We start from the raw sequence: 23108 nt of genomic DNA, 5'->3' as shown, positions 1-23108 counted from the left end.
CTAGAAATGCACTGAGTTGTTGCTCTCTGGTAGAAAAAAAAAATAAAAGGCAAGTATTTTGCCCTGTCTTGCTTTTCCCTGATTTGTGCCTTTAAGACAGTATGTGTATGTACATTCTGCTGTCTTCTGCAGCCAGTGTATTCCAGACAGTGATACAGTTCATGTGTTGTGAATCTGGTGGCACATAGGATCTGGTTTGCAGTAGTACTCAAGTGCTTGTGGCTTAGCAAGAAGTCTTCTCCCCCTTGGCTGGATGGAGTGAAATCTTTAGTTTCAGAAATTACCAAGTATTACCTAAGACTTCCCTTCACCGGTTTGAAGGTATTTTTCAGCCCATTTGGAAGAATTCAGGGATAAACCTTGGTAGTGATGTTTGTGAAGGAGTTGGCTCAGCTGTGGGTGAGAGGGTTGATGCTGGATCAGAATCTCGATCTCTAAATACCTTTGTGTTCCACTGATATTAATGGAACAAATTGTCTATATGCCTGTTTAATTTAAGTCGTTGTGAGATTGAGGCTCAGAAATCTCAAATTAAAAAACCAACATCCCACAACAAAACAACAAAGCAAACCCCAAGAAAATTTGTATGCTTGTTTTATTAATGGAAACTTAGATCATTTGGAAACAATTTAAAAGAATTTGTCGCCAGTCTTGTTTTCTTTTTTTTTCTGTCCTCATCCTACTGTGAGACACATCTTCTGTTTGAAGTGTGTACTATTTTAAATGAGCATTATGTTTTCATGAAAACTCTGCTGGGCAGTATCTAACTCCAGACACAAAAGCAAATAAGCCAAGAGAAACCCTCTGTTTATCTGAGATGAGAGGACTGTTTTGAAAAAAAAGGAGAGAGAAAGAGCATATAAAACAACCTAATGGTCTCCTTTGTCTCTCTTTAATGTTCCTTAATGTTCTTCTGCAGTCCTCAGGAATTCCACTATCTCATTGGTATGTCACTGGGGTATGTACTACAAAGAAATCTTAGAATGCTGTTTTTAGAAATGCTGTATAGTGAAGAAAAGCAGAAAGTGCTGCAATACATTGTTTGATGTATGTTGCTTCTGATTTTACTCTGTTTAGCTGTAGGTTTCAGGTGAGAGGTGGAAATTCAGAGTTGATGTAAGTGCTTAATGATGGATGATGTCTTTTGGATGCTTCCTGCACCCTACTGAAGTAAACTCGAGGACTAACAGCTTTTTTTATGGCTGTTAATTTTATATGTAGCTGAGATCTCTACATGGTTGGCTATTTGGGATTTCTAATGGATTAAACTTGGCAGCTTATCCTCAACTTTACTTGCTATTGTCTCAAACAAAGCTAAGAAGCTTACTGTAAACTTGTCTAAGCTCTTCTCAATTGAAATCCATCACAGTTTCCAGCCACTTGCTAGGCTGAAGAATCATCTGTCATATTTGAGTTTTGGCATTGTAGAGGTGGATGTATTAGCAGTGGTGAGTGACGTGGAGATGAAGTGGAGGAATAAGCAGAATGGTAATGTTGAGGGCTCACTTCATCTCCCCTAAAAACTTCAGGATCTGATTGTTGAGAGCTAGGAGAGCTTCCAGGGTGCCCAGCCATGAGGCACTTCAATTTGTTTTCACACAAGTCTTTAGCTAGACTTACCCCTGTAAAGGCTGACAGTTAAATGGAAAATTAAATTAACATCGTTAATTTTCTTGCCTATGACCACTGTGTATTTCATAGCACTCACTGCATGGATGAAGCATATGGATGTAGGGTTTTTTCCCATGTATTTTTACAGTCTACAGATCTTTTGCATTGGCTTCAGATCTCTGTTGCCATCTATTAGACAGTGAAAGCCAAAATGATTGCCCCAACGATCCTTGGAAGTTAAATCTCCGGTGATGATAACAGGTGAGCCTCTGACAGTGGTAGCAAACACTGGTCTGGAGTGGGGGTGTCAGTGCTGCTACTTGGCAAAACCAGAGCTTGTAGCTTTTATCCCTCTTTTGCAAAGCCCTGGGATTCTTCTCTTATCTTAGTTCAGTCTGCTAAGTCTCGTGAAAACAATAAACTGGCTCACCTCCAGCACTACTGTGATTTTATCTTGAATTAATAATAAGTTGTCTTTTCTCACAAAGGCGAATACTTTAGTTTGAAACTAAAATTGCTTTATCTTGTTGAGGATTCTAACGTTAGCCAAGGCACTAAATATGAGGGGGGGGCCTTTTTGTAATAATCCTTGTGCTATCAGACCCTTTGATCTGCCCTGGATTTTAATGAGTCATTTAAAAGCAGAGCTCTGGATTAGCAATTTGACTGTGATGCTCTCTCTCAAATCAGTTACCATTTTGAGAATGACATCTGAGTCTGCCTATGTTTCTGCATGACTGGAAACTGTCACTACTCATTTAAACTTGTTAGTGCTGGAAATGGATACGCTGGTTCATCCAGCGGGGATGAAACATGAGGCACCAGCATTCAAATTTAAATGTTGTTCCCAGGAGTGAAGGAAGAGGTGACTCTAGTGATGAGGGCTTGGACAGTTAGCAGTGAGACCTGCATTGCAGCTCAAAGAGGTGTTGGGCACTTTGCCTACAGGTTGCTAAAAGCAGGTCGTGGCATTTTTTGACAATTCAGGAAAAGAGAGTGCTCTAAGATAAAAGTTTAGTCAGAGGATACAATGCTTTAGCTGAAGATTATACCATGGAAGACACTAAATTTTTCTCTCAAGAGGAACCTCAGTTGTGAATACTCCTTTTGGGGGAGGAGGAGGAAAGAGCATTTGAGAATTTAGAGTTTTCAGAGAGCAGGTGCAAAGCTCTGATTGAAAACCAAGCTCCTGTAACGGTTCTTGAGAGTCTGCACATACACTTAAGGTATGCAAAATGATTCCTGAAAATACAGACCTGGGGAATGAAGGCCGTGACCGTCCATCTGACTTGAAAGGACCTGAAGCACTCAGGATGTCAGCACTCAGATGAGCACTGCTGGCATGGTCCCTTTTTTCATCTGAAAGGGCTGTGAGCCAAAAGAGCAGAAAGACAAAAGGAATCCCTGGGTGACTCCAGCTGTAACTGGCCCTTAACTCAGCACTGATGCTGCTTGTGTTACAGGGCTGTAGTGTGCAAACCTGTACAGTTTAATTTCTTCATTATTTTTCCACTTCATTATATCTAAGTATATTCTCAGTACAGAGATTATTTCCCTCTATCTCTTCACTGATTCCCATGCCTAAATACAAACCCAGAGCCTGCTTGTAATAAGAGTCTTTTGACTGACAGTACCTTCACCATTTGAGACTAGTGGTGTGCTAAAATGTGCAACTGGCATTTCAAAAACTGTAAAACTGACCCGACAAAGTGTGATTTGCGATTTTTTTCTTTTTTCCCCCTTTCCTCTTCTCTCAGCAAGTTGTAGATGTGTCATAATTCTGATGCTGTCATTTGGTTAGGTCACTGGTTAACATTTCTGCAGCCTGTAGAGAACATACACTTTGAAATGCTTACTCAGTCAGTTGAACAGAGCTTAAATTATATGCTTATAAAATTGTCTTGTTTAAGCCTTTTTCATTTTTCCTAAATAGAATTCAGACTGCAGCAGCAATGCAATGATCTTCTCTGAGATTTATGACTGATAGAGAGTGTAAAAGTGACTTTCAAGGTGATGACAATGGTTAGGACAGACTAGATGTTAGTACTGACTGGATTTGTGATTTCCATACTACCTCTCAATAACTCATTTATTTCTCTGAAACAAACTAAAAGTTGTGACTACCTGCCTAATTATCAACCCTTTTAAGGTAAGATTACAGTTCTACCAACCTCTGGTGCAATGGCTTGGAAGCTCTTTCTTGACAGATAATAATATTGGGAGGAAAAGGAAGTTTTGCAAACTTTAAACTTACTGAATTAAAAAAGGCTGTTGAGAGTCCTTTAAAAAAAATAATAAAAAAAAAATCAGTGAGTCATAATTTACAGGAAAATCAACCTTTTTTCTGTGAGGACAACGAGATACAATTTTTTTCTTATTTATCCCAAAGGAAGGCAAACTTTGCCAGCTTTTTTGCTGGTGCTACACTTCAGTATTGCAATCATATTTAAAGAAATAGTGTACAACTTCATCCATCAGTAAGATGAGCATACTTCTGAATAATAGAATCTTTTCACATCAGGCTTAAACATTGAATAAAAGGAAATGAGGAATCAGTTGGAAAAAGTATGAGGAATTTCTAAAGGGCATAGTATAAATAACCAAGTTGGACATGCTTATGAAGGAAAGCCATTTCCATTGTAGCAAGTAGTCTGCAGCTTACTGTTTTGAAAGAGAATGCTGCTTCAATTAGCAAAACTGATTTCTATAGCACAGTGGTGAGACTGGCTCAGATTAAAACTGAAATATTCTCTTATTAAAGTACTGATGCTACTTAGTGAATGAAAGATCTCTTCTGAGTGAAGTTATATTTCCTATATGAAGTAATGACCTGATCTTAAAGAAGAGTCTTACCTGATCAGCTTTTGAGGTATTGCACTAGGCATCACACATTTTTACAACTCTTATGCTAGATAACATTTCTAAAGGGTGTGCTTTTGTTTAATGGTGGTGTTCTAAATGTCAAATTTTAAATTCATGGAGACTATCCTGTTCTTTCCCCCCCCCCCCAACTCCTTGGGTTCTTGCTTTTGAACACAGTTTGCATATATTTTTTTTTTTGTTTTTTTTTTTCTGGAGACCTCCTGGGAAAAAAAAAAAAAGGATTTATGATCTTAAGCAAAATATTTTTGTTTATTTTCCTTTGGTTTTTTCCAGGCACTTAAAATAGCACTGTATCAGTAGTTGCTTTGGGTATTTTGTTCTCACAGTTGCAGCAGTGTGGAGCATCAGAAATCTGGTTTGTCCTGGACCTTGAAAGGAAAGTTGCTATGGTAACTGGTCACCCTATATCCCATTTGGGACACGTGTTAGGTGTGCACACTTCATTTCACTTTCTAGTAGTCCTCTGCAAATGTGTTAAGTCTGTGAACTCCAATAAAACATCATCTCTGGTGTACTGAGAAAGATGAATCCCTCCCTCTGTCTCTGCTTCTCTTTGCTGTACCCTGTTTGTGATTTCCTTCTCTCTCAACTCTCTTGTGTTGAGTGAGCTACTGGAGCTGGTGCTCCAGAGTTTCCCAGGTGCTGGTGGGCAGTGATGGAGGGTCTGGCCCAGACTGTTGGTCTCTGGTGCTGTGGCTCTGCCTCCATCAGTGCAGTGGGAAGGGGACACTGCAGGAGCCGAGAGTGACACACGGACACCCAGCGGAATTGGAACAGGGGCTGGACGGGTGCTGTCTGCACCGCTGGGTTTCTGCTCCTGAAAATCACTTTCTCTTCCCCATGCTTTAAAGCAGCTGGCATCCTGTGCCCTGCCAAGGCATTGTTTTCTTCTGAAGCACCACAGAGGTGAGAGCTCACCTTCAAAGTTAGTGCCCCAGGGGCTGGACCTCATCCAGAGCAGTTCAAGCATCTCCTTTTCCTCGCCCTTCTCCTAAGGAGATGACAGGAGCAGAAGGAGCTGCACATGGACTGAAAGGAAAGGAGGAAATCTTGATGGGGATAAAATGTAAGGAACCATTGTGTGAATATTTTAACATTATCTAGTAAGAATAATTCTCCTCTTTGATTTTTATGCTTTTTTTGCCGAACTCTAATCAAAAGAGATTTTTTTTAAGAAGCCATCATCTCCCACATGCAAGAATGTGGTGGCTTTTTTCTTCTGTGTAAGATGTTCTCTCTTACTCTGGATGATGTTTTACCACACATTCTGTGGTAGGGCAGTGGGCCAACCCTGTCGGTGCCCCCTGGCAGTCAGCAGAGCAGAGCACAGTCTGGATCACAGATGATGAGCTGGGTGCCTCTCTGAGTTTGCAGCTGGATTGAGTTATGCTGTTGGGTTTGGGTTTCTTTTCAAATCCAGCTGAGTGGTTTAGCACCATCTGTGAGCTGTTTGTAGACAGCAGTGGGTCTCACGTTCTGCAGTACATTTGGGTGAGAGAGGAGAGGCTGGCAGGGGATGACAACCCCTGTTGTTGGTGTATCCTGATCAGTTGGGATGTGCCCAGATTAGTTGATAATGCCAAAAATTCTCTATAAGAGTCTTTCTCACCATGTTTAGGTCCTGCTAGCTTTCTACATTCAACTTTTGTAGGCTTTTTGTTACGTATGTTAAATGTCTGTAACTGTTTGTTCAGTTCCAACCGTTAGTTTCCTTTTGCCTACTTCTCATCACCAGTTGATTTGCAGCATTGAGTGATGGCTGTGGTGCCTTTGGGGTAAAAAATAAAGAACAGATGACTCTTGAGCAAAACTGCCTTTGAGCCCTGATTGTGGTGGGGTTTCCTTGACTTTGTGGTAAGTGAGAGGCCGTTTTCCTGATTCAGGGAGTGGAAAACTCCATAGCTTCCATTTGACAGGATATTGTGGGGGTGGTGATTTTTTTTTTTTTTTAATTTTCCCAAGAAGCAGAGGAAAGAATCTAGTTCTCAACAGATACTGCCAATTCTTCTTTGCCCTTGAAGACTATTCCTCTACAGATTTTTAGGGTTATTCTTCATTTGTTTTGTTGTGGGTTTGATGGTTTTTTTTTTTTGTACCGGTTTTAGTAAACAAGTTGAACTTGCCCAAGGCTAGAGATACAAAGAAATTTAAGGTGGTGACCTGATGTCTTGTGCTGAGACACGTTTGCAGACGAGCTCTGATACCAGCTTGGAAGCCATAGGTAATTTGTTTTCTCTCTAAGTCTCCTTGAAGAGGAGGCAAATGTATTTAAAAAAATAAAGCTCACAGCTGACTTTCTGCCTTTCCTGAAGGTGGAGGAGAGGGAGTTATTGTGCATGTCCACAAGTTCTTTTTTTCTTTTCTTTTGTGATGTTTGATAGTTGGGAGTGGGGTGATATTTTACATAGTTTAAATTAGAAATCTGATGCTTTGCATCTTAGTCCTTACTTGAATGCAAATAACCATTCAGTTTGGTAGAACAGGTATAGTTTATACCCTCGGGGCACTGATTGAGAGTAAGTGTGTAAGGCCACAGATATTTATTTGCCTTCCCTCATGCAAGTTTAGTGGGAAACATTTACCCAACTCTCTCCTTGTTATGCTGTCTTAACCTGGAACGTAATGGAGTGAAACGTGGGGTTTGTAACAGCATGCAAAGGGGAAAAATAAGTAGTACAGACTATTTAGTATCCATCTTTTCTTCCCTGATGGGTGCAAGCTGAGTGGAGGGCTCCTTCATCTGCTGCTGTGTCCCAGTGCTTGCCCTGGGAAGTGCTCAGCTGGGCCTCGAGACTTGGGTGAGAAGTTTTCCATTGGGCTGTGACAGAGGAATGTCATTTTCAGCACCTGTATTGCAAGGAAATTCACGGTGAAAACAGTACTGGAAATTGTCAAATCAGAAAGGATTTGCAGATTTCTAAAAAAAACAATATACCAAGCTAAAGTTAGATTTTTAGGAACTGTCCAAGGAGTGATATATGGGGAAATAATTATTTTCTTGCCTGGCTAGAGGATTGCCAGCTTTCACACTGTCAAGAAAAATCCACATGTAACCTGAATAACACATAATCATGTCTCAATGGTGCTTAAAAATATGATTTACAGGACTGACAGGCTTTTTGTTGTATCAGCATTGAGTGGTTGCAGTGCAAACAAAAAGGCACTTCAAGTACATAGAAAAAAAATAGAATGAAAAATATGTCATGTTTTTAATTCTGTGAATTGTTATGTCTCTGAGTAAGTCTCATATGCAAAACATTTTTATTTCCCTCAGGAAGACAGGGGATTAAACACAATATTCTTATTTTCCTGTCACTGCAGTATTTTTACAGCTCAGTAGTAAGTATTTCTCTTTTTATAATCCGTCTGTGCCCATCGTGTTTGATTTTGCCACTGCACACAGTCCTAATATCTGGCAGTTTCATGGAAATCTGTAGCATTCCTGGGACAAAGCTGTGCCATACTGTTGCTACTCACTGCAGGAGGAGGTATTTAAATTCCCAGCTGCATGTTGACAGCACTGCGGTCAAAACTTTTTTTCTTGGTCCCTTCTGCGACTGTCCCACCATTGCCAATATTGGTATAAATAATGAACAGTTAAAAACATTTACCAAGTGACTCTTAACTCTCATTTCTATAAATATAGCATCTTCCTGCCTAGTTTTCCCAGGAGAATTTGTTCTAATGTTATTCGCTTACTTTCACAAGGGTAGATCAGGGAATCCTGTCAAGTCACTGGCCCAGCGTTGCTACTAAGCAAATAATTACTGAGTTAATTTATGGATGCTGCAGATGATAAAACTTAGAGCTATTACAGACAAGTACTTAAGTGTTTTTACACTGTAGGTGGAATGTGTCATCTCTCAGTGGCACAGCTGCCTTAGTCTCAAGTGGAAGATGACGAACACAGACTGAATACTTCATCTTCATTCTGCTGCTGTACTTGGAGTCATCCTGCATCTACATTAATTTCCTATAAGGAAAGATTTAGAACTTCGAAATCCTGGCCTGAGCATCATTCTTCTGAAGTAACTTAATAAATTGGCATGTAGCCTTGCCATGTCATGGTTCATTGAGGTCCTGAGGCAATATTTAGTGTAACAGAATAAGCAGTGCTCCAGTTAACACAATCATCTCTTATGCAGGGAAGTGCATTTATGCCTTTCAAGACAAAGAACCTTTTCACTATATGTCCAGCTATTATTCTGTTAATTCTTTGTGGAGAATTACCACATCTTTGTTTTCCTTTGGGTGGGGAAAGAGTTTAGTGTGTTCTCACTGAAAAGCCCAGTGTTTGAAACCACAACACTTACACGAGGATTAACTTTTTTAAAGACTTGAATGTCCCTGTGGAGTTCCCTGAGCCCATTAATAAAAGTTTGAATTTTCAACCTGATATATTAATTATGTTTGTCCAATTCCTAGAGGACTGGTAAATCAAATTAATCTTGGTTACATTTAAGCCTGTGATAGGAGGAAGGAAAAAAAAGGGAAATCGTAATGTTGTAGAGTTTAAAGCTTGAAAGGGTAATTAGACAAGCAGTCTTATTTTTCTGGTTAAAATGTAAATACATTTTGAATTCACATTTCTGTAAATACATTTTAACTTACTCGTTTTTAGACTGGAGATGAACTTTCAGTAATACAGTGACTGTTGTGCTTTTGTCTTCATGGGAAGAGTATTTTTCAGACCAGGAGGTTGAAAACTCAATTGATAGAGCCCACTTTGTCAAGCTAAGTCTGTAAGTTATTTTGGTGAAATTTGCAAAGCTAATAGTAGTATTAATATTAGAAACAAAAATTCTTATAGTGGATGTTTCTGTACACTCAAAAGAGAAAAAGCTAAAAGTGATGAAGGTGGTAGCCACTTATGTTGTGTGGGTTTTGAATTTCTTCTCAAGTTGACTTAAATCTTCCATTTAAATCCTGCACTAGGAATCCTTAGATGGGTGAGACCGAACTTAATCTCCTGAGGATCTCTGCATTTTAATAAAAGAGATGCCAGTTTTGCATCTTGAGGTCTATTTGTTGTTTCTGAGGAAAATTTTTCTTTTGATTTAAATCCAGTAGAATCTTTTTTTAAATACTTGTCTTCAGTAGGCTAATATTCCCCACTTTCAAAGCAACAAAATATCTAAATTTTTTATTCTGAAGAGTGTATTTAGTTATTTAGTGTTCTTTCATCTCTCTTTTTTTTTTTTTTTTCATTATATTAGATTTCAGTGTTCTAGAGCTGTGACAGACAGACAGTATTAGTTTTGGTCTGTCTTCTAGGAACATTCTTGTTATGAGCTGTCATTTATTTCTTCCTTTGGCCTGTTTCTTCATCCATCTTGTTCTAAAACAATTCCTAGAAGCTTGCAGGAAGTTTAGCACAGGATGCATTTGGCATAATCCACTGACATAATTTATATGTTTTATGGGTTTGTGTTCTAGGTGGGCAACCTGAAGTAGCTGGTTTGTGTTTGGGGGAATGTTTGACATGGCCTGACATAGACAGCAGTGTTTTGAGCCTCCTGGGAAGGGAAAGTGTTTCCTCTGGAGTATGATCTTTATGCATCAAAAGGTTTCTCTCTCTTCTGCCTCCCGTGTACATCCTTCCTTTATTTTAGCAGTCTTTATTTCATCCTGGCAAACAGAGGGAATCTGTGGATTCATTATTAAACTCCAATAAGGATGCACAAATTGTTTTGAAGTTAAAGACAAATGACACTACTTGGGCCATGTAAATAATGCAGTGGGTTACCTTGCATGCTGGAGAGGCTTCTAGAGTTTCTCACCTCATCACATCTCCTGCAAACAGTTGGTAAAGTTCAGCTTCCAGTTAGGCTAGTAACTGTTACTTTATTTATTAGGCTTAAAAAGGACTGTCTCTCCTTTCTGATTTTTGTAGTGTTTTGAAGAAATGAAGCTTCCCAGGAGAGTTGCCAGAGTTTTCCTCTTTGCTGTAAATGTGTTTTGCCGTAGGAGATGTTGAGAGGTTTGCTGAGCACCCAACCACTCTCCTTGCTTTTGGTGAGATTCTGAGCAGGTCACTGAGAGCAGTTCTGTGAGTAAGTTAGAGAATCATGGAATAGTTTGGGTTGGGAGGGACATTGAAAGGCCATCCTACTCCAACCCTCCTGCAATGAGCAGGAGCATCTTCAACTGTATCGGGTTGCTCAGTGCCCCGTCCAATCTAACCTTGAATGTTTCCAGGGATGGGGCATCCACCACCTCTCTGGGCAACCTGTGTCAGTGCCTCACCACCCGCATTGTAAAAAACCTCTTTCTTATATCTAATCTAAGTGGATCTTTTAGGTTAAAACTGTAATCCCTTTTCCTGTTGCAACAGGCTCTGCTGAAAGGTTTGTCCCCTTTTTGTTGTGCTGTTGTTTATTAGACTAGCTAATAAACTGCAGTGGCACAAATATTAACTTTTAGTTAAAATGAAAACATACACAGACTTTCTGTGTTCACAGACAAACCTGTGTGCTTAATAAGGGTTTAAGACTGGGCACTTGCTGGCTTGGTCACAGATTCGCACACTTCAGCTGAGCTGTGTTCTTGCTTCTGGTACCAGAAAAATTTGATTTCTTTACTGCCAAACAGGCAGCTTCTGTTTAGGTTACATTTGTTGTCCTGTCCGTGACAGCAGAATTGTCCTACCCAGTGGGATGTTGACAGATTTCTGTTCTGTGAAAGGAGAGAGATGGTGAGGAATAAAAGAGATGAGAAGTGTTTAGGAGCTTTGTGGGTTTGCACTAAGCCTGCTCTGAACACAGCATAAACTTTCTCCTTTTTTTCTAAGCCTGGTAATACACATTGTATTATATATGTATTACAACATACATGTGTAAGATGTATTTTGTGACCTGTCTTGTCAGCCTTTCCGTTACAAACTGGTATCTTACATTTTGTGTTTTGGCCCCGAGCTTCTTGCTCCATTCAAAGATGTGGCATAACCTCTTTCAGCCTGCAGTGAACACAGTTTTATTCACATTTTTCTTGAATTTGTTTACCAATTTAGGGTTTTATCCTTTGATTCATCACCACGAACGTAGTATTTTATGGCCCCAATTGCAAGTCTGAAAGTATCTTTGAATACATAAAATAAGAAGGTATGAACATTAATTTAAATGGTTAGAGCAGATTTCTGATTTTATTTATGTATTTTCCCCAGAAGAATTCTGGTGGTAAGATTAAAATGATGAAACATTGGATTAGGAGTTGTTTGTTCAAAGGGATTTTGTGTTTGAGTGTGTTCAGCATCAGTAATGATAATATATAATTCTATGCAATGAACAAAACCAAACACAATTAAAAGACTTTGTTGATATTGGCAAGGCAAAATTTTAGGCATTTTTGGGAAACTTAAGGACTTTCACCTTTTTTTTTGTTTCTGGATGGGATACACAAAAGTACTGTTTGGTCATGTAGGTTTTTAATGTCCTCATTCTGTTTGTTGTGTAGCAATGTTGATTTAAGTTACCGTGTTTTGGTCACAATTGCCAGGCAAAAAAATACTGTGGAAATGCAAGGGATATGGAGATTGGTTCATACAGAGCCAGGAAAAAGTATTCATGTAACTGTGGTGGTTTGGGCTATTGTTTTTTTTTTTTTCAGTTTGCAGGGAGGTTGAGTGTTTTGCATATTTTGTTTTCATGTATGATCAATTAGCTCAGGATTAGGTGTTTTTTAGTTTATGGTGTAAATCCTGCCCTTGACCTACAATGAATGCTCATTGGACTTCTGTACTTCTATGTGCCATGTTGCAGAATCAGCTCCAGATTTGTGCATCAAATAAAAGCACAGATGAGATGATATATAAAAAAGTCAAAAAGAGTCTGGGATCAGATCAAGGGCAAACACTCTTGTTCCAAAATTATAAAACGGAGCAAGAGAGATACTTAGAAAAGTTGGAGGATATTTAAGCATGAGGACTTCCTTTTTGTACACCCTTCCCTTGTAGAAGGGCATTACTGCAAGACATTACTGAAAGCATTACTTTTTAATAGGCTTCAATAAGAAAAACATTAGCAAGAAAACCTTTCTAGAGATAAGTGGTGGTTTTTGTCATTCTTCTGGGTTTTTTTAAGAAGTGGAACCCTTTAGAAAGTTGTTTCCTAGCTTGGACTTGGGAGTAGCTGGGTAGAAATTGATTAAAGGAATATTATTTTATAGTTGTCCTTTGTAGGGCTCCTTATAAGTACTTGGCCATCACTGATACCTGTCATCATCTGCAGAGGACTGTGTCCAACAGCAGAGGAACTGTCATATTTGCTATATAGGATCTGAGGAGAACATTTAGCCCAAGGTCCCTGGAAATCCTTGTCTTTCAGAATATTATGAGGTCTGTCCTGGCCAGAGTCCTGCTCCAGACTCATGGATTGCTCATGGTGATGTGCATCAGTACAATGGGAACTAACAATAAAAGTAGTAAAGTGGTATTGATAAGTACTAAAAAAAATGTGTTTTATTGTTTGAATCTGTTTTTTAAGGGGGGCTTTTTGTTTGTTTGCTTCTTGGGGGTTTTGTGTGTTTGTTTGTTTCTTGGAGGTTTTTTGTTTGTTTGTGTTCTTTTTAGCTTCTTGTTTGAATTGGTTGGTTTTTCCTTTTTCTTTTTTAATAGGAATTAGTAGTTATGCTCCAACAGGAACATTGCAGATTCTTTAGAAGGAACAGAGTGGCCCTAAGAAAATTGCCACCTTGTCCTTGTTGCAGACTGTTAGGTTCCTGATTCTTCTTTTGACAAAATAACATTGCTTTTTGTTTTGTTAGACCCAGTAGTTGGCCTGAAAACAGGTTTGCTCTCTTGTTCTCTTATTTTTTTCCTTTCTTTTATTTTTTTTTTTACCCAGATGCATTACTAGACTAATAAAAGCTTTACAAACCTTGCTTTTCATAGTTACATTGATTTTTAGGAAGATTTAACTTGGAATGTGATACAATGAAGCACATTAAATTATAATAAACCATTAATTCATGAGGTATAGGTCATACAAAAAATAATGAGTTCAAAAACTGTGGTCAGTACTAATGATGGAGTAGAAGAAAGAAGGTTATTAGCTGCTGAGTTGTGTAACAGGTTGCTTTGAGTTAGAGCAGAAGCTTTGTGACCTTGATGGGCAATACCAGAAGAGACTGGAAAACATCATTTACAGTGCAGTGCTTTGATCCCAGGGGGCTAGATGAGCTCTAACATCAGGAACTCTTATTTGGGATAAGTGTAAAGGCATGGGTAAGAAATGGTGTTTGGGAAAACAGGCCAATTTATGATTCTGAGGGAGAGGGTGGCATATACTGATGGAGCATATCTGGTTTTATAATTGAGTATGAACAATGTGACTTGATGTGCATGAGCGTGGAAAAAAATTACGAGCTTGATAGAAGTTTTAGGTGTTTCAGAGGCCGTGTCTGTGGTGTGCTCTGTCTTCTCTTGAGATAAAAATTTAATGAATCCAAGTTTTGATCTAGCTAGAAAACAACTTCTGATTACGTCATGATGGGGAAACTCCCCCTGCTTCTCAGCTACAGAGAGAAAATTATTGGCACTAAAACTGATTTATTACCACAGGCCGTGCTCAAAATAACTTTTATTATGATAGTGGCCATAATGTGGTGGAATTCTGTAGGTGTATTGATGTGGAAACCTCTGTGCTTTCCTTTGAGGACATGATTTCAAAGGGCTGCCTGAATTTGTGCTTTCCCTAATAAACAGAAAAGAGTCAAGATAGTTCTGATGGCACAGTTTTGCAGTGTGGTAGCAGTGTTAGGAAGGACCAGATTCCTAACCTGTGTAATAATAAGTGCACAGTATTAAATTTATACCAGTCTGAACCAAATTTTCAATCATTCACCCTTTGGCCATGAGTTTTCTTAACTGTCTTGTTACTGACTGCTCCTTCATGCTGCTGCCCCATCCTTCTTGTGAATGGGTTCCCTTTTTTCTGGCTTCCTTCTTCTACATCTTTAGAAGTCTCGCACAACAAACGAGCTGTAATACATTTACACAAGGCAAGATTAGCAAATTGTCTAAACAAGCCTCTTTGTATGTTAAATTTAAGTGTGGATTCTAGGAATTTGGTGTAGTTCATTTTGCCTTTCTGAAAAAGTAAGAGAACCTGCCTTTTCAGGCTACAGCAGAACAGTTGCCTGGATTACTTCAGCTCTCATTTTACAAGAGGGCCAACAAAGAAAGGACTTGATAGCAGGCAACTGGGAACGTTAATTTTCTTTGCTACTGAGCAGAGTGGACATTTTGGTAATCTCTGTGATGAGATATGCAAAGGATGGATGTTGTTTCCCTGTTTCTGTGGAATGTCATGTGGTTTGTTTGTTGTTTTTTTTTCCTTTACTGAACAGAAAAATTGGACAAAAAAGGTCAATTAGATGAACTAGCCCAGTTACTTTTCACACCGTAGTTTCTCCTGCTCTGAGCACCTGTGGCAAACAATGTCCCCTTCTGAGCCAGCAGTAGAATGCAAAGGGTGAACAGGGATATGATGGGTGATTTTGTCACAAGGTTGTATCTGGAAATTGGTATTTAGAATGTTCTTCGAATCATCAGACGTTAAGTCTGGGGATCAAGGGCTCAGCATCTCCGTTCCGAGCACCCTTCGGAGCAACTACTAAGAAACGTTCCCCTTATTGAGCCCCCCTACTCCTTTCCAAAATCCAAATTATTTTTCTTACTACTTTTTCTGATACCACATGTGATGCTTCCCACACATCTTTTAAACTGCATCAGTCAAAGGTCTGAGAGTCGAGGTAGTTTTCCAGAGCATTCACGATCTTACGATGTCCTTTCGTGGGAGTAGGCGGTGAATTTATGCTGGAGCCGCGAACATCCCTGTGTCTGTTCCCCACTGTGATACTCCCTGTGCTCATCCTTTTAAAGTCTGTAATAGTATTTGAAGACAGTAATCTAATCTTCCTGAATAATATGCTGCTCTCAGTTTTGTTTCCTTACTGCACACACGTATCTAAAGAGACAGATTTGTCTTTTGTAGTGCTAACAAGAAATCCCGGGTCTGTTGAAATGTAAGACCAAGTATATATTGACTTTAGAAAGGCAGAAACTTAACCTCTGGAGTTTTATATTAATAATCTCTCTTCACTTCAATGTAAAAAAAAGAATAGTTGTAGGAAATCTACCAATATATGCCTCTGGTAGGGAGAATAAGTGTTTATATGTCAATGCGTTTGGCAGTGTAACTTTTATGTGGTCAAGGTAAGAAGTGGATCCAAGTTGAATATATGAAAAACTATAAAAGCTGAGACTAATGTAATTTGTTCCCTATTTCAAAAAAAAAATCATAGTGATTAGTTTCATTGTCACCACTGTAAGAAACTCAAGCTGGGAAAAAGGTAGAAGTAAACAAGGAACCAGTGACAGGTCAGTAGCCACAGAAATCTAACAGCTCTTAATAAACCAAGTCAGGCATAATATACAGAATCAAGGAAGGTATAAACATCTCAAATGAGGTGGCAATAATAATAATAATTATAATAACAACTATATTAATTTTGAGCTCCCGTGGCAATGAAGATGGACAGCTTTTAGACATCTGACTCAGATTTACAAAACTTTGCATCAGTATACATTACATGAAACACATTTTGCAGTTCTGTTGTCTGCCCATCAGCTTTGTCTTTTTTTTTTTTTTTTCTTTTTCGTCTCCTTCCCAGTTTTGGGTGGTATTTTATTGGTCTGTTTAGGATAACTACTCTACAGTGAGATTGTAGTGCCACATTTTATAATTACATTGTTGAACATAATCTTTTAAGTGTCTCACTATGAGTTGTGTGGCAGCTTCCATTTCTTTTTGAATTCTGACAAAATGATGCAGCTTATTAACTTGTCAGAAAGTGAGAAGAGAGGGGTATTTGTGTGGCAAATATGACAGATATGCCTGTGGTGTATTGGAAAAAAGTCTACTTCTAGAGGTTCTGGAAGTAGTTTTACAAAAATGAGGATTTTTGTTAGTGAAGAAATTTTCACAAATGTTCATGTAAACAGAACTGTTGCCTAGTTAGACATTGATGTGTTTTTTGAGGGGCTCCCTGTCCTCCTGTAGGGTAGAGGGTGTATATTATGTTTTTTTAATTTTAAATTCATTACTATTTCTAAACAGGGATTACAAAAACATCACACTAAAGGACATCTTGTTTCTTTTGACTTTATAAGTAATGCTTTTCCCTTTGCCTCGCAAAGAAACCTTTCCCTGTGAACTTACCCATCAGCTCCTGAAGCGCCAAAGGAAGTAAAAGTTGAAACAAAGAAACAAAATATTATGTTGAATAAACTGGAATATGATGATTTCAAGTTCTTTGTGCTGTGCTGCGTTACCATCTCAACACGCTGCATCCCTTTTCTCCACAACCTTAAACCCTGCTGGTGTGCATCAAGAGAGTAGCATTAAAAAGAGGAAAATGAGACTGCAAAAAAGAAAAGAAAAAAAAAAATGAGTTAGTTACAGCTGCTTAGAATGCTATGGAAAAAGTGGTTTGAGAAAAATGGTCAAAAAACCCACTTCCACTCTATTACTGCTAATTTCCCAGAACAGCTGTGGTTCTAGATCTGTTCAGGTGACCAGTTCCACTCTGAAGGGTGTGACTGTACTTTTTCAAGACAAGGCTATGCCAAATTATTGGACTTTTTTTTTTCCTTCCTACTAAGTAAGTTTGGCTAGGCCACATTTACTTGGATTAAATACAAGCAAAAAGAAAGCTCACATTGGTTCAGGAAGTTTGTTTTGTGGTTCTTTGGAAAAGAACATTCTGTCCCCTCTTTGCAAAACTAATACAAACAGTCTCTTGGCACAGATACTGTTCTTTGTGGATACCTTACTTTAAATTATCTCTCACTTATTTTGCAAGATTAAGTATCACAGTTCCTATTTCCTGGATACATTCTGCCTTGTACAATTGTGCTTTCACTTTGTCACATCTGCAATTCAGTCTTCTAAACATTATTTGAGATCTCTTGATGAAAAAATACTGAGTAATAGAAATGGCGATTATAAATTGTAGGATAGTAAGTGTTGTTTATAAAATAGCACTTCTTTATGAGTGATTATATCTCACTGTACAAATGATCATGTAAATACGGGCTGTGTGATTGTTGGTGTTAAGGAAAAAGAGCTGTAGAGGCACAGAGCAGCAGTAAAACATCCAGAACTGTGAGAGTTTTTTATTTACTTTGTAATTGAGGAATTGTGCGTGAGTTTTGTAGAAAAATGTCCTTTTCCCTTTTACTTCTTTAAAATACGTTTTAAGATACTCTGTTACTAAAGGAGTGCTGAGGACAATGCATTTCATGTGCTTATGTAGGCATTTCTCACATGTGAGAAGCTGGCATGTGCTCCTGGAATTGCAAATGAGAGCAGGGAAGGAAACACACTGATTAAGTTAATCAAACAGGGAGCAATCTTTAGTGGCCTCTTTTGATAATATATTTGGTGGAACCAGCTAGGGGAGGATCTTAAATGATGTTAATAGGTTATTGGACTGATTCTTCAATTTACTGTAACTTCTACTGTCTTAGGCTCTTACTAGAAGTGAAATGAAAGACATTTTGTACCTTGTGGGAGGCAGTCCTACTAGTAGCAAGTAATATTTACAGAGGGATAAAAACAAAACAAATCTCTTCTGCAACAGGTTTGAAGTGAGCTGAAGGTTTACACACACATTCGGATGTAAATTTTAAGAGCTATATTTTTTTATTAAGAAAACACAATGAAAACCCCCAAGTTTTTGAACTTTCAATTTCCACACCTTTAAATCCAAAGACTAAAGTATTTTGAATGTCATGTCTGTCTTATCTCTCCAGCAAAGCCTTTTCCTATGATTAAAAGGGCATCAGTTTTTCTAATTGTTGCCAAATCCAACCCGAGCTGCCCACACAGTCATTTCACCCTTCCCTCCCATCATTGTCTGATATTTTGTTTGCGAAGTCATTATTCATTAACTGTGTTCATGTCCAGGGCTGGAAATAGTAGAATCACATTAGCAAGGAGGAGCTTGGAAAACTGACCAGTGAAATCCTTTTCTGTTTTACGTTGGCTTTCAGATGAGAATCCCAAAACCTGTCACAAATTTCAGAGATAAGGAGCTTGGAAACAATGAGTGTGCTAATGTTTGGTATTTTCTTAGCAGAAGTCTTTAGTGTTCCATTCTACTGAGAAGAATTAATTTCTGCATAAGAAGCTCCTGAGATCACGAGTCTGTCCTTTATTTTTATTTTTTACTTACAGAATGACACAGAATTACTAGTTTGGTTGGAAGGGACCTCTGGAGATTATCTAGTTCAACCCATCTGCCAAGATAGGGTCACCTAGAGCAGCTGTCACAGAAACACATCCAGGCAGGCTTTAAATATCTCCAGAGCTGGAGGCTCCACACCCTCCCTGGGACAAACCTGTTCCAGTGCTCTGCCACCCTCAGTCTAAAGAAGTTCTTCCTCATGTTGAGGTGGAACTTCCTGTGTTGTAGTTTGTGGCCATTGCTCCTTGTCCTGTCAATGGGCACCACTGAAAAGAATCCTGCTCCACCCTCTTGGCACCTGCTTTTGAGATATTTATATGTATTGATGAGATCCCCTCAGTCTCCTCTAGACTAAACAGGCCCAGCTCCCACAGTCTCTCCTCATAACAGAGATGCTCCAGACCCCTCATCATCTTGGTGGCCTCTACTGGACCCTCTCTGGTAACTCCTTTGTCTTCCTTGAACTTTAGAGAATTGAACACAATATTCCAGATGTGACCTCACCAGGGTGGAATAGAGTGGCAGGACTGCCAGCTCATGGTCAACTTGTCACTCACCAAGACTCCCAGGTCCTTCTCAGCAGAGCTGCTGTCTAGTAGGTCTGTCCCCAACCTGTGCTGGTACTTGGGTTTATTCCTCCCCAGGTGCAGCACCCTATACTTGCCTTGGTACACACATACACACAGATATAGTTATATGTAGGTCTGCACGCAGCTAAACATATTCCCCTGTCTCAGAGCTTTATAGATGACTTGTATTTAGAAGTAACTTTTGAACATGCTCCTTTTTGCTCTTTGGCATAGGACCCCTTGCCCTTTTGAGACATGCACACACAAAGGTCTCGCTGTGGTTGTTCCCGAAGGCTCTTTGGTCTGCTGCTTTTTCAGCCTTAGACCTTGGTTCCTCTGAAATCAGTGTCAACCCTCTTGCACTGACCCAGGGTATTGGCAAGCACTGGATGTACTACCAACCATCCCTGGCTCTTAGTGCTCCTCAGCACTTGCAGTGTATTTCATTAAAAAGACTGGCACCTTTATCCATGTTTTTTGCAAGGGAAAAAGTGGACATGGAGGGGTAGAGGGCCTTGCCTGAGGTCAGTGAGCTGGGAAAGGCTGAGACTCGTGGCTGGGAAATCAGTATGGGTGGAAAGCAGCCTGTGCTGCCTTAAGGTGTTATGCCTGTGTCTTGTCCTTTCTTCAACAAAGGTTTCCTGGTCAGAAAATTATTAACTGTCTATCTCCCTTTTAAATATTAAAATGTTGAGGCTTTGACAGAAACCATCACTATAATCTGGTTGTATTAGTAAGCAAATTAATAAGGTTTAGTACATAAACTAGCTCAGTATACTACTTTTTTCCTATATTAATATGCAACTACTGGATCAAGTCAAATTGACTGAATTGACCTGTTGTCACTTGCTCTGTTACTGAATTGGCTTTGCTACTGCTTCTTCCCAGTTCTGTTGCTATATCAAATTGATCTGTACTTTTAAATTATTTTTAATTGATTTTATTGTAAAATGGAAAACATCACTACAGGGCTGGTCCTGTAGGACAAAGGGAGAGGAACCTCTCATAGAAGTCACAGAATTTGGATAATGTCAAAATCAAAATGATGTCCTAAAGAGAGTAACTCATGGGAAAATTCCACTGTAAACTGGGCAGGTTTGCTAAAATTTGAAGGACTGTTCAGTGCCTGGAGTGGTGCAGCTATGAAGCTGGAAGTGACTTGTGTTACAGATAGGCTAGAGCAAATGGCTAAATATGATTAAAGAAATGAAGTAGAAAAGGACTAACTCTTGAATGTCAGATTCAAAATTGTTTTAGGGTGAAAGCTGTCCAGTTATCCTGACTGATGTTCCTCTTAGCTGCACAGAGGAGTTCTTTTTGATATTACTGGTATTTAGAAAAGTTCACATGTTGACAGCAGTGAATGAAATCTAACCAGAACTATACTTCTGCCTATCATGCAGTAAGGGAAATCACATTTTAAGAAGTCAGGGATTAGCAAGTCTTAACTCATTATATAATGTTCAGTGGAATTGCAAAGCTGAACCTGTTTCTTTTCTGTTTTTTCAGTGATTTGAGCTGTTGGGCAGCTGTTTTCTGAGCAACTCTGGAGACATGCCAGCCACTTGAGGTGAATCAAGCAGTGGCAGGGACAGGACCTACCTGGGCTGAAGTTTTAATCCCAGGCACGTGGCATTTGCTCAAGTGATCACTGGTGAGTTGTACATAAACACAGCTTCTCTTTTTCTGGCTCTTTAACAACTGATATCTTGTTGCAAACTCTTAAGTTTCTGGATACAAAGACCCACCTGCCTTGCTTGTCTTTCCCAGAGTGACTGTCGAGTTTAGAGAAAATGAGTAATCCAGGTTACCATCTAATCTTAGGAAATCCTTCCTATTTGTTTGTATATTTATGGATTATTTTCTCCTTTCCCTCCACTCAGTGAGTAACATCCTGGTGAGCCCGAACCTCAAATCTGTACCATTTGTGTGTTATACTAGATGGTATCACTGTGCCTTTTTAATCAGAGGAGATTTTATACCCTCTTTCTTAGGGTTTCATGGCGTGGTAATGCAAGCTGTGGGGTTCTGATAACAGAAGTAGTGACTGGCTGCTGTCAGCATGAGGGTGATTAAAAATGCCTGTGTGTGTGTGTGTGTGCTGGTTCACTTCCTTTGCAGCTGAATAGAAAATGAAACTACCCAAAGCCTTTTATGTAAGGGCATGGATTTTGGTGTTTGGTTTTTTTTTTTTCCTATCCAAATCTCTGCCTGGCCATGCACAGACAAACTTCATCCCCAGCTTCCTTTTGAAGATACTTTGTAAAGAAAACAGTGTGCTTGTTTTGACCTCTGAAGTGTGATCCTGTTTTCACTTCAATACTAGACATACCCTCTTGGCTAAAGATAATAGCTAGAAAATTTTTTTTTTTTTTTTGAGGGGGAAGGTGGTTTCTATTCAGTTTCTCCCATCTGTGATTTTCCTTGATAAAACAATGTCAATCTGCTTCTTCCAGCAGCTGAAGTGCTGTGATCCTTTGACAGAATGTGTGGAGTGCTGCCTTACACCTTGTAACACCCTGCTTTATTTAAGACTGTCGTGCTGGGCTGACTGCTGTCTTCCTGGAAGTGTGGCACCAAGGAATTATTGATGAGATGCAGCCTGGTCTGCAAAGCGCACGTTTGCTATTAGAAACAACATATGTGCCCTCAGCTAGAGCTAATAATTTAAACACCTCTGTGGAATTTGGGGGAAGCAGCCTCTCTGTACATGGATGGGGTCCCATTAAAGCAGCCAGCTCAGCATCAGGTGCTGAACTCTCCTGTGAATATCAGAGTTGATAGTTGGTGCTTTACGCAGAACCACTTGAAGGTGTCTTCTGGAGAAGGTGGAAGGAACCCTCTGTAAGGATGGGTGCAGGAAGGATAATACATATTTGGGGTTCTTGTCTGGCTCTTTCAGGCTCTTACCATATTGTTAAGAGTGCTTGTTGGAATATATGGACAAAAACCCGAAGGTCAGTGCTGTACTGAGCTGTACATGCTATCTTGATTAGCAACGGAGTTGGAAAATTACTCTGGCCTGAAAAATTATGAGAGTAATTCTGGCTCTATGCTGGAGGAGGCAAAGGCAGAACAAGGAACTCAAGTACATTATTTCAAGGTCCAGTAGCCTGTTAAGCCAGGCTAAAACAAGTAGGCTTTAATTAATGGAAAGTTTGGAAAAACAAATTTGGTGCTGTTGTCACGTAGCCATTGTATTTTTGGAAGCTGGAAGATACCTGTCCTTAAGTTTCTTTCCGTTTTATTGCTGGTGCTCTTCCTGCTTCAGTTCAAGCGTAACAGCTGCTATCTTGGGAGCCACTGATGGTATATGCAGTTCTTTTCTACTGCTGGAGAACTCTGAACCCCAGGACTTAAATATTACAACAACTTTAGTGCTAACGGCAGCAGCTTAGGTGGAGAAAGGTTTTAAAATTGCAGCAATTGATTTTGAGAGTGCCTAGAAATAGAGAAAGCAAGGTAGTAATTGAAGCAATATTTTTTTATTTAAAATCATTATTGCTTGTGTAGGTACACTTTTTTCCACCAGTAAGGATTTTCAGTTATTAGAAGTTAGAGACCACAGATTTTTCCAGAAGCCTGATAATTACAATGGAAGCATGTCTGTGTCTTGGTCAGGGAGGACACAAATTTAAGACAAGTTGCTGTCTGTTCTATCTGAAGTCCCAGTCTGGCTCAGAGTGCCAGCATGGTTGAGAAGGCAAAAAACCTTTGCTCCCCTGTAACCTGGGTGGGAAACCATCTCCAGGTGTAGAGCTTTCTTCCAAAACCCAAGAATATCAGGAAGGTACGTTA

The 23108-nt window shown here is 39.3% G+C and overlaps 1 protein-coding gene across 5 annotated transcripts in view; it reads left to right on the top strand.

The window, feature by feature from the left end:
- The window catches only part of EPS8 (epidermal growth factor receptor pathway substrate 8), a 136051-nt gene that overhangs the window by 12509 nt on the left and 100434 nt on the right, over window positions 1-23108 (top strand). For all 5 annotated transcript variants that reach the window (XM_027653708.1, XM_027653700.1, XM_027653717.1 and 2 more), the window contains exon 2: window positions 20820-20964. The gene's annotated coding sequence lies outside the window, so the exon portion shown is untranslated. The remainder of the gene's footprint in view (window positions 1-20819; window positions 20965-23108) is intronic.

Source organism: Corapipo altera, unplaced genomic scaffold (genome assembly GCF_003945725.1).
Source record: "Corapipo altera isolate COAL_440 unplaced genomic scaffold, ASM394572v1 1, whole genome shotgun sequence".
In the NCBI taxonomy this organism is placed as follows: Eukaryota; Metazoa; Chordata; class Aves; order Passeriformes; family Pipridae; genus Corapipo; species Corapipo altera.
Note: the sequence above shows the minus strand (reverse complement) of the source record. Positions and strands in the feature narration are given on the sequence as shown.